The sequence below is a fragment of the Manis javanica genome, chromosome 8 (assembly GCF_040802235.1).
Source record: "Manis javanica isolate MJ-LG chromosome 8, MJ_LKY, whole genome shotgun sequence".
NCBI classification, from domain to species: Eukaryota; Metazoa; Chordata; class Mammalia; order Pholidota; family Manidae; genus Manis; species Manis javanica.
The window spans coordinates 106,466,618-106,483,475 of NC_133163.1; the positions used below are offsets into that span (position 1 = coordinate 106,466,618).

The window sequence follows — 16,858 nt, forward strand, 5'->3', positions numbered from 1 at the left end:
GTATTCATGAAGCTATGTATTTTTTTCCCCCAACTCAATTACCAGTTTTACTGTTCATAAGCCAGACATTGTATGCTGTAATATTATTTTCTCAAGTTTATTCTGTTGGGAATTCTGAAACTGATACTATTTTGTTTCTCTGTTGAGGTAGATACATTCTCTGTAATAGGTTACTTTGATTACTTTCATGCATGTTTGTTAACAGACTTTTTGAGTACCAATTATAAAGATGGTTATGGCGCTATAAAGATGGGTAGAGGCAGGTATAATGCCAGTGATTGTAAGTCATGTACCATTAAACAAAATATTCATTCACATTTAGTTGACTACATTAGTGGATGAACGAGTAGTCCACTTAATTTTCCTGTTGGCACCTTACATTAGATAGTGACTATCACCACTATTTGGCTATCACCAAAGTTAGCTTAAAAAATTATCTCACAAGTATATACTTATTTAGTTTGTGTGTCTTGTGTAATGAATTATACAGTATAGTTATGGATTTTGGAATTTTAAAAATGGCATTCATATGATTTAGAAGAGAGCATATATATTAATTTTTCTTTTCAAATTACATTTCCAGCATTGCAAAAGCAGTACACACATAAAGTTAAAAATATAAATAAGCAAAAATAACAAAATAAAAGCACCATATTCCCGCTACCTACAGATGACACCATTAATACTCTACTGTATGTTTGTCCAGATGTTTTCTTATTGTATATACATACAAATGCATTTCTTTACTAAAATTATATCATACTATTTAGTATATGTTTTTTTCAGTTGACAATTTTCATCTTACTTAAAACCTAATCCATACTCCCTTATTTCAGTTTCCTGAACAGTATTATTTGAAGTTGATCTGTCCAGGCCAGGTCCAGTCTAGGATGACTGATTGTATTTGATAATTATTACCCCTTGAGTCTTTTTAAATCTAGCACAGTTCCCTCATCCCCCCTTTCATGGCACTGACGTGCCTTTTGTTGTATGTTTTTTGGGGATTTGGGGGGAGCCTGTGTGGTTGTTTCCTGTTGGTGCCATTTAGCTTATAACTCTGTATCTTGTATCTTTTCTCCCAGCTGTAGCTTGAATTTTAAATAAGTATATAATTTTAAATACAGCAAAAATATGTCTTTTGCTAATTAATCTTTCAACCAGATCAGTATGGTAACTATAAATACTGAATGGTTTTAGTCCTCTTCTTCATTTTTCTAGTTCAGAGACTAGAAAACAAAGATGAGTTTTAATGAATTATTTATATACACATTTCTTAATTTAGGATAAATGATAAAAAGAAGAAATACAGATTCATTTATGCCCATTAATACTATTGTCTCCAGTCTTTGATAATCTACTTGAGTGTAAATCCAAGTTAGCTTTAGGGTTTTCTTTTAAAATATTTAGCAAAACATTTAAATTACTGTTTTCTTTAAAAAATAAAATGATGTGAACTAGATGCAATGCTCCATCTTTGCATTCCTTACCTTATATTAATATAACCATTATTGATCAAGTTAGGAAGTTTTAATGAAAGGATCAAGTCTTCTAATTGGCATCATATGTTTCAGTTTTGGGAAATGCATATTGCTTAGTGCAAAATGTTTTAATGATTAATAAAATTGATTCCTGAGAGATTTGACATTTTGACATATTATTTGGATTCTACTCCTTACTTTTCCTTGTAATTGGGAAAAGTGCCAACAGAACTGTCACACTAGACTTCAAAATGCAGGTGTCTCCATCCACAAACCACTAAAACATGGAAATATGAATAGACCTATCTAAAAACATATGAAGTACAAAGTATAAACCTTGAAGCTTATCTTTCTGAAAATCTCGATGATCTTACAGTTGCAGAATTTGACTTTGTGGGTAAAACAGGTTTGGGGACTAAAATTGCAAACACACACAATTCCTCATATATTTTTTATCTTAACTCAAAATAATAAAACTCTAAACAAATATTTCTATGAAAACCTTAACACATTTTAAATTAGATGAGCATCTTGCAGTTAATTTCTGCTTATTGACCTTGATGACTAAAAGCATTTCAGAACTCCCCCAAAGTTTCAATAGTGTTTATATTCATTTTTTTCTCATGCAAATTGAGTAGTTTATATCTTTTTTTTTCATTCAGGTACTCAGTACCTTTATGATTTTTGTAACTCAAGAGTAATTGATAATTTTTCTTTTCCACTATGGACCCAGAGACAGACTTGGATGTGTAAGCAAGGAAAAAGCTTTGGAATATCATCACTTACTCAGTGATTATTTCTGATCCTTTGCTATGCTTTTCAAAATCTAAGGCAGGAGCATAGATCAGCTCTCTGACATTGATCAAGGTATCCTTTCTAAATCTAAATTCCCTTCTACATCAGACATTGGAGTCCTATTTCTAAGGCCTGGTTTTAATTTTCTTTCCTAAGCCTGAATTATAAAAATCTCTGTACCTGCTTGATTGTCCACTTTTTCTCATGTATATTTCTAAACAATCTTTAGATACCTCATTTTCTAAATATGCTTCACTTGAAAAACTGATTTTGAATTTCTTAGGTAAATCTCATTGAGGAATGCAATCAGAAGTGAATCGGCATGAATATAATGAATTAATGTGCATTAGCAGATAAGAAAAGTTCATGGTGTTGAAAGAATATGTATATATATATGCCATATTAATATATTGAAGTGTAAAAGGTGATCTTGATTTTACAAGTTACAAAAACAGTATTACAGGAACAAAACAAAAGGAAAAGTTGTCCTATACAACTTAATCTTACTAAATTAAACAGCATACCTTTGTTTATTTAAAATGGTATTTTAACCATTTTCTTAAGAAATGTATATTTTTCTTAATACTCATGATTTCAATGAATTACCCAGTTATACTGCTCAATAATGGGCCAAACTGCCCTCATCTATTCTGGCTATTGACTCTGCACATCCTTAAAGTGCACTAGCATTTTAGAAAGTAGAGGATGAAAAGAACACCTGTATTAGGAGCAGCCTGTGATGGAAGGTTTTCTAGTCTACAAAAAATTCTGGATATTTCATAGACCTTCCACCTAACCAAGTCAAGAAATATTTATGGAGTACTACTAATTTGTATTTGAGCACTCAGTGGTTTGTGTCAGCCTCAAGTTAGAATATTAACTGTTGTGGAAGTTAATCTTAGTGCAGGGCATGATTGGCATAGAGCAAGAGGGAATATGGAGTGTCAGCAGGAAAGCAGTTAAGGTGTAAGTCACCCCCAAATGGGCAGATCTCAGAATATGCTGATTTCAGTTAATATTTTAGAAACATACCTCTTCTAATCCCCCTGAATGTTGACTTGAAAACGGCTTGAAAGGTACTTATTTTAAGAGAAAGTGTGGACATTACACAAATTATGTTTTTTTTTCTTTTGAATACTCTTTCATGGCTTTAGCACCTTTTTACAAAACTCTCATACAAGTAAGCAAGAAGCATGAAAATGGTCATCTACTTTGAGATCTTTTTCTCTTGTTCCACTGTCCATTCTCCTGGGTCTCTTCAAGGTTTGCTCTCACTCCCAAGGTTCAATTCTCAAAAAACCAAAAGAAAGAAAAGGGCAGGGGACAGGATTAAGAGAATGTAGGAATTATACGGGCTGGTGGGAAGGAAAGCTGGAAAAACCAGGCCAACATTCTTAACTCAGTGTTTACACAGTAATGGGAGTGATCTTTATGTCATTAGTAAATATTCTATCATGGAGATCTCTGAAAAGAAAGTTCTGAAATTATTTGAAAAGTGGCAGCATAAATTAAGTAAGTATTAAGCTTTACAAGGAGACAATTTTGAAGAACACATAGTTTTGGTTTAAGTGTTGACATGCTTATTTAGAAAAGAATTGACCTTGCTACAGATCATATTAAATGTTTTAAAATAGCCCCAAAGTGAAACAGCTGTAGGTTACAATTCATGATAACCATGATGAAGTAGAGTTTTCAGGATCAAAGTGAGTTTTCTGATAGATTTTAGTCACCATTTAAATTAAACACTGGTATTTGTTGAGGTCTCAAAAGTTAACAAGGTTGAGGGATTAGAGGATGTTTAGTAAAAATAAAAGTTGATTCATGCACTTTTATTCTATAGCATCTGAATGAAATTTGAAGCTTTTGTGTTTCTGAGACTGACAGCTTAAAAAAACAGACATTACTGCTTTTGATACAGTAATTATATGGCAACTATTTGGGCTTGTTGGAGAATGAAAAGAAGAAATGCTAGCTGAATAGATCCAGGTCAGTTTTATTTCCCTGTAAAGATATTCCTTCCATAGATGATGGTGCAAATTGAGTGGAAACAGACTGGTGGGGACACTACTTGTAGCTAGCTCTGTTTTCAAAACCTCATGCTTATATTATTGTGTAAATTATATAATCCTTCTTTGAAGATACTTTCCTTTTACCCAGGTAATAGTAGGCCCTATTTTAGAATTTTCAAAGGATAAGAAAAATGACAAAGCCAAAACAAATCAGACTTCAGTTCTGATTCAGCTGGCTGTATAGCCAGTGCTATTGTGTAAATAAATTAGTTGAAATAAACTGCTCAAGAAACTAAAAGCTTTAAGTTTTTTTTTTTAAGGAAGATCTTAGGTTGGAGCCATCAGTAAAATGAAAGGATTAGAATCAAATTCTGTTAATACATACCAAGATTAAAAGTCTAAATATCATTAGAAAACCTCCATTTTCACAGATTTCACATAAAGTTGTTAAATTTAATGAGAATTGATTGCCATTATTAAATCACTTTATAGGCAGTTCCAAGGAGTATCTTTATTTCTGAAAGTAAAATATACATGAAATATAATCTAAGCTTTTTAGTAAATGAGTTCATTTCTTTCCTCATATGGGAAAGAACCTTAGTTTTATACTTTTCAAATTTATGGTACTGTCTATTATTTTGCACATATTCTTAACATGTGTTTACCTCAGACTGTGCCTTTCTCAAAATACTTAAGGACTACTACCCAGTATTCTAAACACAATCACCTTTACAATTATGTATTTATCCTTTAGTCACAAAAAGAATAGTAGAAGTTCCTTTTACTGCTGATTCTCACCACGTGTTCTCTCCCCATCCCTCAATATTTTAAACTGATCATTTATATCAAAATAGCCTAAAGTCACTTTTAATTCCAGTTATATTAATTTTATTTACTCCTTCAGTAAATATTTTGGGATGTCTTCTATTTATGCCTTCCTACAGAAAAGGTAAAGATCTTTTCACATCTTACATTTTTCTTTTTTACAGTTGTATTTTTTAGGATGTTGGCTTCATGTATAAACTCAGGGCTGCAAACCCTATTCTGAGGGTGTCTCCTGTGGTTGCTTTAAGTGCACTGCTTGACTAATAGAATTATCTCTGAAGGACTGAGGTTGTAATCAAACGTGATGCCAGGTTATAATGGTGGGGTACAGATTAAAAATTCTGAAAAGACTAACTTTTCTGGTTTTCTTATTAAATGTGATCAACTAGAATGGAAAACTGCAAGGTTTTATAATACCAAGTATATTTTAAAGTAGCATGTGTTCTTTAAAAAAGCAAAAACCCTAATCTCAATAAATAAGTAGCCAGTAACTATTTAATTGAATATCTATTATATTTTTATGTCTGTAGACCCAAAGACTATTAAGATATAGTTTTTGCTTTTGAAGACACTGTAGTTCTTTTTGAGAGACAAAATTAAATTTAAATTCATGAGTTTCAGAATAACAGATGTGAAATCCATGAGAATGGTAAAAATGAAAGGTAAGGAGTTGAAGCTAATGCTTATGTGGTTTTGACTTTGGCTTAAATATCAAAGGAAATGGTGTAAGATTTGTTTATGTATTTTAATAACAACGGTTTGAATTACTTTTCTGGAACTTGTAAATTATATGCCAATTCTAGAATTTTAGGTTCCAAAGAGAATAACAGTTGGTTAAAATTATTTTGTTAAACTTCTTTTTCTTGTAAGAATATTTTAGAAAAAGGGATGTCCATCTTAAAATAATGTTGTTATTTAGCTTTTAAAAATAAGTTTTATTATCTTTCCTGTATGTGTGTGTGTGTGTGTACTCTTCTGCACCTTTGCTCATGCTGAGCCCCTTGTTCATAATGCCTTTCTCAGACATGCTGAGCTTAGCACCCTCTCAACCCCCACATCCTATTTCACTTTCCTGTGACAGATCAGTTGTCATCTCTCCTATGTACATGAACTCCAATTTCAGTCTTGTCTTTCCTGAAGGAGTTTATTCATCCTGCCACTCATGTTTGGTTATTTGTGCACATGACTCTCCTTTCTCACATTTGTGCTATTCTTGAGGGTACATATTATTTATGTATGTATTTGGGATGCCTACATAATACTGGATGCATAGTATATAATTGTTGGATAAATTATTGAATTACCTAAATTCTCATTACTCAGAAACAGAGGTTGGTTTTTGACATTTGTGGAAGATTAGGCTGTGGTGTGGTCATCACTTCTATAGATTTATTTACGTTTAGAACTACAAGTCCTCATCTTTCTGTACTGTCAGTAATAAGGAATTTCAGGGCTAACAGTGATTCATCCAACAACATGAACTTATAAAAGTCATTTGATAAGACACTAAATTCATCAGAGTTTACTGGAATAATAAACTTTAAACAGATTTTTTAAATAGAAAGTTTATATATATATATATGTATATATAGTTTTTATGAATTCTAAATTTAGATGTAATTTATTAGTTCATTTAGCAAATATTTATTAATGTTTACTAAGCTCCAGGCACTCAGATAGGCTTTGGAGATACAGTGGTGAGGAAGGCACATATAAGTTCATAGAACTTATTAAAAAATAAGTATAAGGGAGATAAAGCATGAAAACGCTGAATACATTTTTAAGCATCTTTGGTTGATATAACTAAATCAACTAAATATAGATGATCAGGTATTATATGTCTAATTTAGTTAAAATGCTATAAGCAAGGTTTATAATCCTTATGCTTTAAAAAAATAAGTAAATTCAAAATTTCTGTTTATTTTGATGGTGATTACATCTAGTACAGATGTATTTAAACATTTCCACAAAATCTATAACTAGTTTGTTGTAGTGGAGCTGGTTTACTTTGCAATGACTTAATAACCATCTGCTTCATTTACCTTTGTGACTAAAACAGCCAAGTCATTCAGTTTTAGACTAATTTGCACAAAATTAACCGCAGTAAATATTAAAATGCATTGTTGCTTTAAATGGTATATTATTACATTTTAAAAGGAAAAAAACCCTATGTCTGCAGCTTGATTATGTAAAACATACTTTAATGTTTCAGGGAAGAAGAATGCTTTCTTTATAGAAAACAGATGAAATGAGATCTTGACTAGTGATTTAAATTGACTTAATTCATAAAAAATTCTGTCTCTGGGAGGTAAACAGTTGCTCATTTAATGCAAAAAATAACTAACTGGAAAGTAATTTACGTTCTGTCTTATAATACAGTATCTGATTTCCTTGTACTAGGTACATGTATTCTGAGTTATCACTGGGGTAGGTATTGGGGTAAATAGTGGATATGTTGCAGATTTTAGATAGTCTGGGACTAAATCTGTAGTAATTCTTCAACGGAATTATTACATAAAATGACTATGTAGGGTGACTGTTGTGTAGGTTATGAAGGTCAGGTGACATTTGAAAGCAAATTGGAAAAAAATAAACAGTGTTATTAATGCATAATTATTATTACGAATAGTGGTAGCATTGAGAATGTGGGAAATTCTTAAGATTCAGAATTCTTGGCTTGAATATTTTCTGAACCTTAATATGTGTTCAGCCCTATTCTGTTACCTGTATCTCCCCTAGTCTGCCCCTGGTTGCTGCTGCTACCTGCAACCCAGGATAAACCTTGCTTGGCAAAGGAGAGGATTAGTAAGCATTAGAGAGATTGTGTGGCTCCCTTCCTCTTTCCAGCCTTCCTTCCAAATTTATAGAAGATTGCAATTAGTGAAAGCTGTAGAGAGAAAGCAATTACATACATAAACTTTATTTTTTAAATAAAAAAGTATCATTCTACAATTCCATAGCCTGAAATCTTGAGATTGGATTTGTTTTAGAATTCAGAATTTATTGAATTTTAAAAGCTGAATTAGTGGTATGTACTGCATATATTATGTAACATTCCCCAGAAGGATCTGTGGCAGAACCCTGTGATCAAATACATCAGTTACTTCTGAATTGAAACATATTAACTTGCACATTGAGTGGTATTAATAAGGTCTGTAATTATCCTCCTTTCAGTTCAGGTCAGGTATTTCCACTAAATAAATTAAAACTGACTTTCAGAACTTTTTGGATTTTAGAATTTTTGGAGAAGGGGTTATAGGCCTCTCCCCTCTTTGTTTTAATGTTCCCAGGGATTTGTAGAAAATATTACTGTGAAAAGAGGAAGATACAGTGTTCTTATGTTTGATCTTCATGAGCCATATGTTTGTCTGATTGAGTTGATGTGTGGATAATAGAAACAGATTTATATAGTATACATACATGTACATATACATATATGCAAATTTAGGGAAGCATTGCATGTTGTGTTGCGTGTGTTTGAGAGGGTGAGGGAGCAAGAGAGAGTGAAAGAGGTGTGCGTGTGCATGTGTGTGTGTGTGTGTGTGTGTGTGTGTGTGTGAGTGTCCGGATGGTAGGGATGGGGAGTGGTGAATTGGGTCCATTTAGCTCTTTCATCCTTGTGCAAGCTCAGGTTTGGTTGCTAATATGGTGTGAAATGAAACCTTATTTGCAGTTTCACAGCTTTGTTAGTTAGCCCTTAAGCTCATCACTAAGAAATATTCTTGACAGAAATAAAACCTAGAAATTCTGTGTAAAATTACAGTCAGAACATTGTGCTGTGTGCCATGCAAAACAATAGTAAAAAATTTTAACAGTCATAACATAGTATGGCTTAAGCTTCTGTTTCACTAATCCTAAAAGAGTGTGAGATGGTTTTGGTGGTAGATAGACATCCAGAGAAGCCATTTCAGTTTGCCTGTTAGATAATTAGTGTCCGGACTGTGGTTCAAGACAGGAAATGAAGAATACCTGAGACAATTCAAATAGTAGTAGAAATTTAGGTAAGCAGAAACTAATGATCCAAATTGGAAATAGGCCAAGACATTGGGGATTAACACCCTCCCATTATGAAAAGTCCCATGAGATCTCAGATGGTCTCAAGAGGCTTGCCCTTTTGTTTGTAAGAACTTTTATAAGATTGTTAAAAGACATTATGAAAAATGCTTAGGCTTCAATATAGCTTAACTGTGTAAGAATTAGTAAATGTGGTAGAAATTACCTTTCTTTCCACTTAGTTGTATCCACTAAATGTCAGGCCCTGAATCAGTCAGGTGAAATGAACTCGGGTTGGAATGCTCTATTTCTTTTTATGTATCAGAATCTTCAATATTTCCTACATTAAAAGCCCCAGATCTTTACAAACATTACTGCTTGAGAAGATACACTTTCATAACCTTCTAATGATTCTGTGATGCTTTTGGCCCAACCTCTGTGTTTTTAGCTGACAACAGCAAGAGTTTGTACTTTGTGAGGTCAATAAATGCTGATTCCTGCAAGAAGAAACTCTTAGGAAGTGAGCTTATACATTGTGAAGAGGAAGCACAAAGAATGAGGCAATTGACCTAGGAGTATTGCAGAGGATTATTTAAAAGTATGAGTCAGAAGCCAAATTAATATCACTTCCCTTGGGTCTACCAATCTTCTTCATATGTTTATCATGGTTTATTTTGGCTTACTGGTTAGTGTACGCAGATATGAAGATGGTAGCAAATTGGCATTATCAAATTTTCTTTTTCATAGTGAAAAGCTAAATAAATATAATTACAACTGTAGTTCTTGTCTCCATAAAAAATATACTGATAAACTTGAGACATGTAATTTAAAGTTATAAAATAGATGGCATTTAGTAAAGAAAACTTTGTCCTTACGGTGTGTCTTTACCCCATGATGCCTACTTAATGAAATCTGTTTTTTCTGACTCCTTTTAGGATATCAAGGCTTATGAATTCTACTGCTATAACTTGTTTAATTCTGAATAATTGTTTTTCCTATTTAAATGAGGAGCTCAATGACCCAAAAGTAATTTCCTGAAGTTTTTCTTAAATGATAGAATTTAGAAGTTATATATGATAAAACCAACAGGACCAATTATGAGGCTAAGAGATTTCAGTTATGAACTTTTTATTTTTAATTAATTTAAACTGTATGTTTTAGAGAGTGGGTAGAAAGGGAAGAGGAACGTTTTAAAGTTATGCTGAACAATTTTCAGTCTTGTCAGCCTTTTGTGATACTATAAATGACTTGAAACTTAAAATCTGAAAGATTTGTTTACTGGATGATTCACATAGTGTTAGGTTTTCCACATGTCTTAAATTTTTTGTAGAAACAATTTTAGACAAAAATAGCATGAGAACAGGCTATTTATGCTATAGTACTTGAAGACTAATGACCTATGTTTTAAAAAGATGAAACTGTAGTTTTATTCAAAATTATAAATAAATTGCCTTGTATTACTGCTTAACTTTCAAGGGTATATTATCAGTATTGACTTAAATTAACTGAGTTATGTTGACAGGAACCAGAGGGGAGAAAATTGAGCTTATTTTACTAAAAAAAATGTAAATGAAACTTTTTAAAATAAAACTTTACCCTTATAGATTGTTATGTATGAACTGTGTTTCCATGAGGAAATGTTGATTAAGTAGTTTCCATTTTGGTATTACAGTATGTCCTGTTGTAAGTTGCTGACTGTGGAAAAATCTTTTAAGTCAAAAAAGCAGCTCAGCTTAAACCCCTAGTATTCATTATGGCAGAAACCAGAAATAGAAATCTACCAGCAATTTTGTAATCTATTGAATTGCTGCATATGTTTTGGAGTAAATTAGTTTTAAATGTTTCTTAAAGAGGCTGTTTCTATAGAACTAAGTGGTTACTTTGTATATCCTTATACACAAAAGGTCTTTTTTACTTAATTTGCTAAAAACATGTATATAGTTTTTTTTAAAAAGGAAACCCTATCCTGAAGTAAGTGACAGATTGTCTCTGTTTAGTGTATCTGTGAGAGATGTTGTTAATCTGTGAAATATGCTGATTAACTACAATTCTGACAAGACTTTTTTTTAAGTAACATGTCACAGGGTAGATGTATTCTGGATGAAACAAAAAGGCTTCAAAATTTGTTTTCTGTTAAATAACCCATCTTTGGATTTTTTGAGGATATTTGACTATCTTTGATAACAAAAGAGAATACACAAGTAGAGTGTGGCTTGTGTCTTTTGAATAAATATTTTCATTTTCTCTCTGTGCTTCTATCAAGAGACAAGAGAGAGGAGGAAAACTCTTGAAGGTGATATTTTATACAAAGTTAAGACTTTAGTCAGTGTTAAGTAGCTATGGAAAAATTATTACTTTGCATTAGTTTTGCTACATGGTGTGATCAGTAAGTTTTACTTTTAAAAAGTTGGTATTTTACACTTCAATGAGATTAAAGTTTTTACCAATTAACATTGTACTATAAAGGGAACAGAAATGTGAGTGGCACTTGGAAAGAAAAGCTGTTGTTTGTAGTCTGATATGCAGTATTCAAATTTAAATTCGTGCTTTGGGAGAATTAAACTTGGGCTTTAACATCATTCAAAGTTAAGACTTAGGTGCATTTTCAAGATAAACTCAGGAAATAAACCATAAAGCAAAGACTGGCTTTTGTTTTAGAATACAGAAGTGTTTAGTGAAAATGTGACTTTTAAAATGCCTTTTTAACCATTCAAAGTAAACCTCTCAGTTGTTGAGTTGGAGTTAAATTGGTTATAATGATATAGCATATAATATTATATTAGTATGTTGTCTTATGTTTACAAAGTTTACAATGTGCTTCAAAATAACAACTAAAACATATAAGCAATAATTATTGAATAAGAAAATTGAAATTATTCTTCATGAAAATAACCCAGATTGTTTCATTGTACCTTAGTATTAGCAGAATACCTATAATTTTTTTAATATAACATTTTATTTTCTGTCAGTAAAAGTAGGTTTTTGAGCTGTTAAGTGACCTAAGAAATTGTACTCTATAGCATGACTAAATATTAATGCTACAGTTAAAAGGATCATGTGAAGTGTGCATAGAATATATTCAGGGTTTTTTTTTACTATGTTTTGAAACAAACATTGATTCCAACGTAAACATAGTAGTCAATTAGTATTTGAATTGAACTTTACATTGTGTTAAGTATCTTGTAGTGTGCCTGAACATTAATTCCAAAGTACTGACCTTAAGAATCCAGATCAACAAGTCTGACTTGATAATCAAAACAGAGGGCCTTCTGTTTTCTATGTATGGTGAAAGATGTAGAAATACCATTTTAATTCTTAACAGTTTGATTTATAGATAATGGTGAATACCAAAATGTTACTGAACCTGTATGTAGGTAACCACGTAAGTACAATTCAAGTCCTTAATATTTTTGGTCTGTATTTTCTGATAAAAATGCACTGTAATCTTTCAAAATTATTTCCTGATTATAATAATGATAATGCTTGTTTAAGATTTGTAAAGAACAGAGGATGCAAAGGTGAAGATGTTAACTATACATTGACAGTTTAATGTTGATTTCCTTCCTGCCCTTTTTCATGTGTATATGTTGTATGTTATGCATGTTTATACCAGCATTTAAATTTGAATCATACTGCTTCTGTAACAGTATTAGATTTTAGCATTACAAATATTGGTTGCTCTTTATAATCATATTTACATACTATAGCTAGAATTTATAAGGGAACATATCGTTCGCTTTAGAGAGAGGTTAGCAAGCTTTTTATGAAATAGCCATATAGTAAAATATTTTAGTCTTTGGAGGCCAAGAGGTAAAATTCAGGATATAATATAGGTTCTCATAAGCATTGAAACTGTAACCATTAAAAAAAAAAGTAAAACCATTCTAAACTGTGGGAATTTAAAAAACAGACTGGCTAGATTTGGCTCATCAACTGCAGTTTGCCAACCTCAGCTTTAGGAGATTATTTGAATAGAGTTTATGTATATTTCAGTGTTTGTGTGTGTGTGTGTGTGTGTGTGTGTGTGTCTAACAGTTCTTGATATTACTACCTCAAAGGCCCAGAGCCAGCCTATATGTTAAATTCGAGGGACACAATGTAATTCTACTCTTAACTGCTACTGGAATCAATGCTGGCTCCTACAGGGATGGTTGACCTTGATTTAGTAAAATTTGGTACTTACTATCTTCCCAGTAAAAGAACTGAGTTATTAAGTGAACATAATTTAGCCTTTATAGCAAACAGGAAAGTGTACTTGGATGGGATGCTAGAAAATGAGGATACTGTGCAGAGGGTGTTAGACTTACCTGAAAAGTATTGTTTAGCCTTGAAACGTCAAGGCCACCAATCCAAATCTAGTTTTCCTTGACCTGGCTCTATTGCCTTTGTAGTATTCATTTTTCTTACTTCAGAGATGGACCTAATTAATAGACTTTATTATTGTATATGAAGGTAAAGGGGCAAAGATGGAAAATGAAAGGAAAGGAGCGACACATAGCAGCAATTCACCGGAGAGTTCCCCTTTATTAGGGAAAGGTGCTGGGTTATATAGGAAGGGGCATGAATTGATTGAGGTGTCACTTCTATGGGGCTGGTGGCTGTTGGCTAGGTGCTGGGATTGGGAGGGGGGCGAGAGGTGATTGCGCTTCAGTTGGCGCCGGCGGGAACTGAGGACCCCGAAGAGAAGCCGGAAGTTTGCCATCTTACTGGTGGGGACCCTTCATTCCCCCCTTTCTCCTCTATGGGTTTGTGGACGTTGCTTTCTCTCTGGCTGCTTCCTGCTGAACAGGGGCGGAGAAGGGAGTGAGGGCTTGAGGATTGGGAGGAAAGGGTCGATAGGACTCCCCGCAGTAAGGACGAGTAGATGTGGACTTCTTCAGGTTTGGAAATCAATGAAGGTTCCCTGTAACCATAGGTTGAGGACCTGTTGATTCCAATGGTGCCAAGAGGATATGGGTGTCAGGAGCCAGGCGTCTGCGGTCATTGTTTCATTGTTTCCAGGAACAGTTTCCAGTGGAGAGAGGGGTCCATCTCAGCGTGTGGTGAGGAGGTCACCTGAGGGTGAGGGATCTTCTGTGGCCAGAAGCTGGTAGTTCCTGAGTAAAAGCTGGTTGAAAGCTTGATTAGAGATTTTTCCGACTTGGGATTTGATGAACTTTATTATACAGGGTAAGAAGAGACAGGCGAGAAGAATGATTATTATGGGCCCTGCAATGGGCCAGAGCTAGGTGAGGAGGGGGTTTGTTAGTATTGAAGAGAATGGGTTGGAATTGGAAGCAGAGTGGAGACTGGAGGCAAGGTCGGTGAGTTTGGTAATGTTAGTTTCTACAATGCCGGAATAGCAGCACTCTTCCCAGAGGAAGACGCAGGTGCCACCCTTCTCGGCTGTAAGCAGATCTAGGGCCCGCCAGTTTTGAAGGGTGACTTTAGCTAGCGAAGTGACCTGTCTTTGGAGAGAGGCTAGGGAATCGGCAGTGGATGTCAGGGCTCCCTCAAGTTTGGCGTTGAGATGTCTAACTGCCCATAGAGAGTGACCCAAGGCTTCTCCCGAAAACCCTGCCCCAATGGCTGAGGTGATCAAAGAGCTACTGACCATGATGGGAAGGGAAGCAGCTCTTTTTGTGCGTGAGGGCAAGGGAGGTTGGAGCTCAAGATATTCTGCCATGCTGTAAAGTGTTAACTGTGGGATTAGGGTGACGAGAATGCAGGGTGTATCGGAGTTGAGAGGCAGTGAGTTGAAAAGACTGCCATTACACTAAAAGAAGTGTCCCGGTTGCATAAAAGTCTCAGAGCCGGAGGTAGGGGTGTAGATAGAGAGGCAGTGAAGTGCACTGGAGGGGGCTGGAGTTGGGCCTACACAGTGGATGGTGAGATTATCTGCGTATTCTGGTTCCCATAGGGGTATGTCTGCCAGGGGGCAGAGGGGTTGTCTTTCTGCATGGAAGGAGTAGTTGGAAATATTAAGGGGCAAGGCGGCCAGCAGTGGGCGCTGTAGTGATGCACACAAGAAACAATTGGCGGTGTTAGGGTGTGGTTGAGAAAGATGGTGGTGTCCTGAATGAGCTGTAACGAAGAGTAGGAGAAACGGGAAGAGGGGAGGAGATAAGAAGATGAAGAGGCACTATCAAGAGTTTGGATAATGACTTTTTCAGAATGTCTGATATCTGATGCAACTTGAGAGATCTAGGAATGAGAGGGAACATACTTTTGAGAGATATGAAGGGTACCGTGGGGGGTCGAGGAACTCCCCGTAGTAAACTGAGGCTGTGACTCTGGCAGCCCATCAAGAGTTCCAGGGATCTGGGATTGATAAGGAGAATGAGCTGTTGGGATATTTCATGAAATGGTTGGAGGAGTAATACTGTGGGTACTGGAAGTTACTCATGTAGTGAATGGCGCAAGACCAGTAGGGACATCTCTTGTAGGTGTCTGGTCATCGCCTGCAATAGGCTTGTTTTTGGTCATAGAGGAAGCAGAGGTAGGGAGAATAAGGGTAGCTGCTAGTGAACACTTCGGTGGAGGGAGGAAAGTGGAGGTATAAAGGCTCAGAGCAGCTTTTCAGAGGGCAGTCTGGTGTGGCAATGAGGGCAGTAACTTTTGTTTGATGCTGTGTGTAAGTCTGTCTGACTTTGAATCGCCATACAAAGGAGGCTGGGGTGGCGGGGAAGACAATAAGAATGAGGAAAAAAGCAAGAGAGCAGTAAAGGAGGAAAAAGTCATGATTCGGGTATGGATGGCAAAGGGGGTGAATGGGATTTTGGAGGAAAGAGGACAGTAAGGTGAGGAGTCTGGAGGGAGGGAGAGTCTGTAAACTTTTGTAGGTTAAGAGATCTTTTAGGTGATGTGGGGACAGAATGGTAAGGGGCGCCCTGAATGTCAGTTTATGAGCTTCTTTCTGCAAGAGCTGTCTAGCGGCTAATGCTCGTAGGCAGGGGGCCCATCTCCGAACTGTGGGGTCTAATTGCTTGGAGAGATAAGCTACTGGGGCAAAGGATGGGCCATAATATTGGCCTAGGACTCTTAGAGCTTGACTGGATCTCTCATGAATGTATAATGAGAAGGGCTTCGACAAATCAGGAAGATGGAGAGCTGGGGCTTCTACAAGGGCTTGACGGAGCTTAATGAAGGAATGTCGGGGTGAGGAGGATAATGGTTTTTTAGGGGGGCTCTTGCTGAGGTTGTATAGCCAACAGGGAGCAGGGAGAAGTTAGGGATCTACGTTCTAAAATATCTAGCCAGGCTTAGAAAGGAAAGGATTTCTGTCTTGGTTTTGGGAATGGGCAGGTCAGAGAGGAGCTATTTTCTGTCTAAGGTAATGGACTTTCTTTGTTGAGATAGAAGGAATCTGAGGTAAGTGACAGAAGGGGAAGAGATTTGAGCTTTGATGGGGGATACTCGGTAACTTCTGGAAGCTAGAAGGTTAAGTAGGGAGGCAGTGTCAAGTTGAGACTGTTCCCACGAGAGACTGCAGAGTAGAAGATTGTCTATGTATTATAAGGTGGACTTGGAGTGATCACGATGAAACTGTTTGAGGTCCTGAGCTAGGACCTGTCTAAAAATATGGGGACTATCTCGGAAGCTTTGTGGCAAAACTGTCCAAGTGAGTTGTTTAGAATGTCTTGTGTATGGGTCCGTCCAGGTGAAGATGAAAAAATCATGGGAGCAGGGGTCTAGAGGGATAGAAAAATGGGTCTTTGAGATCTGGGACTGAGAGGTGGGATGCTGAGGCAGGGATCTGCGATAAAAGGCTGTATGGAT

At 35.3% G+C, this 16,858-nt stretch overlaps 1 protein-coding gene across 9 annotated transcripts in view; it reads left to right on the forward strand.

Moving 5' to 3' along the window:
- TCF12 (transcription factor 12) overlaps positions 1–16,858 on the forward strand; it is a 440,339-nt gene that overhangs the window by 53,741 nt on the left and 369,740 nt on the right. The window lies entirely within an intron of this gene.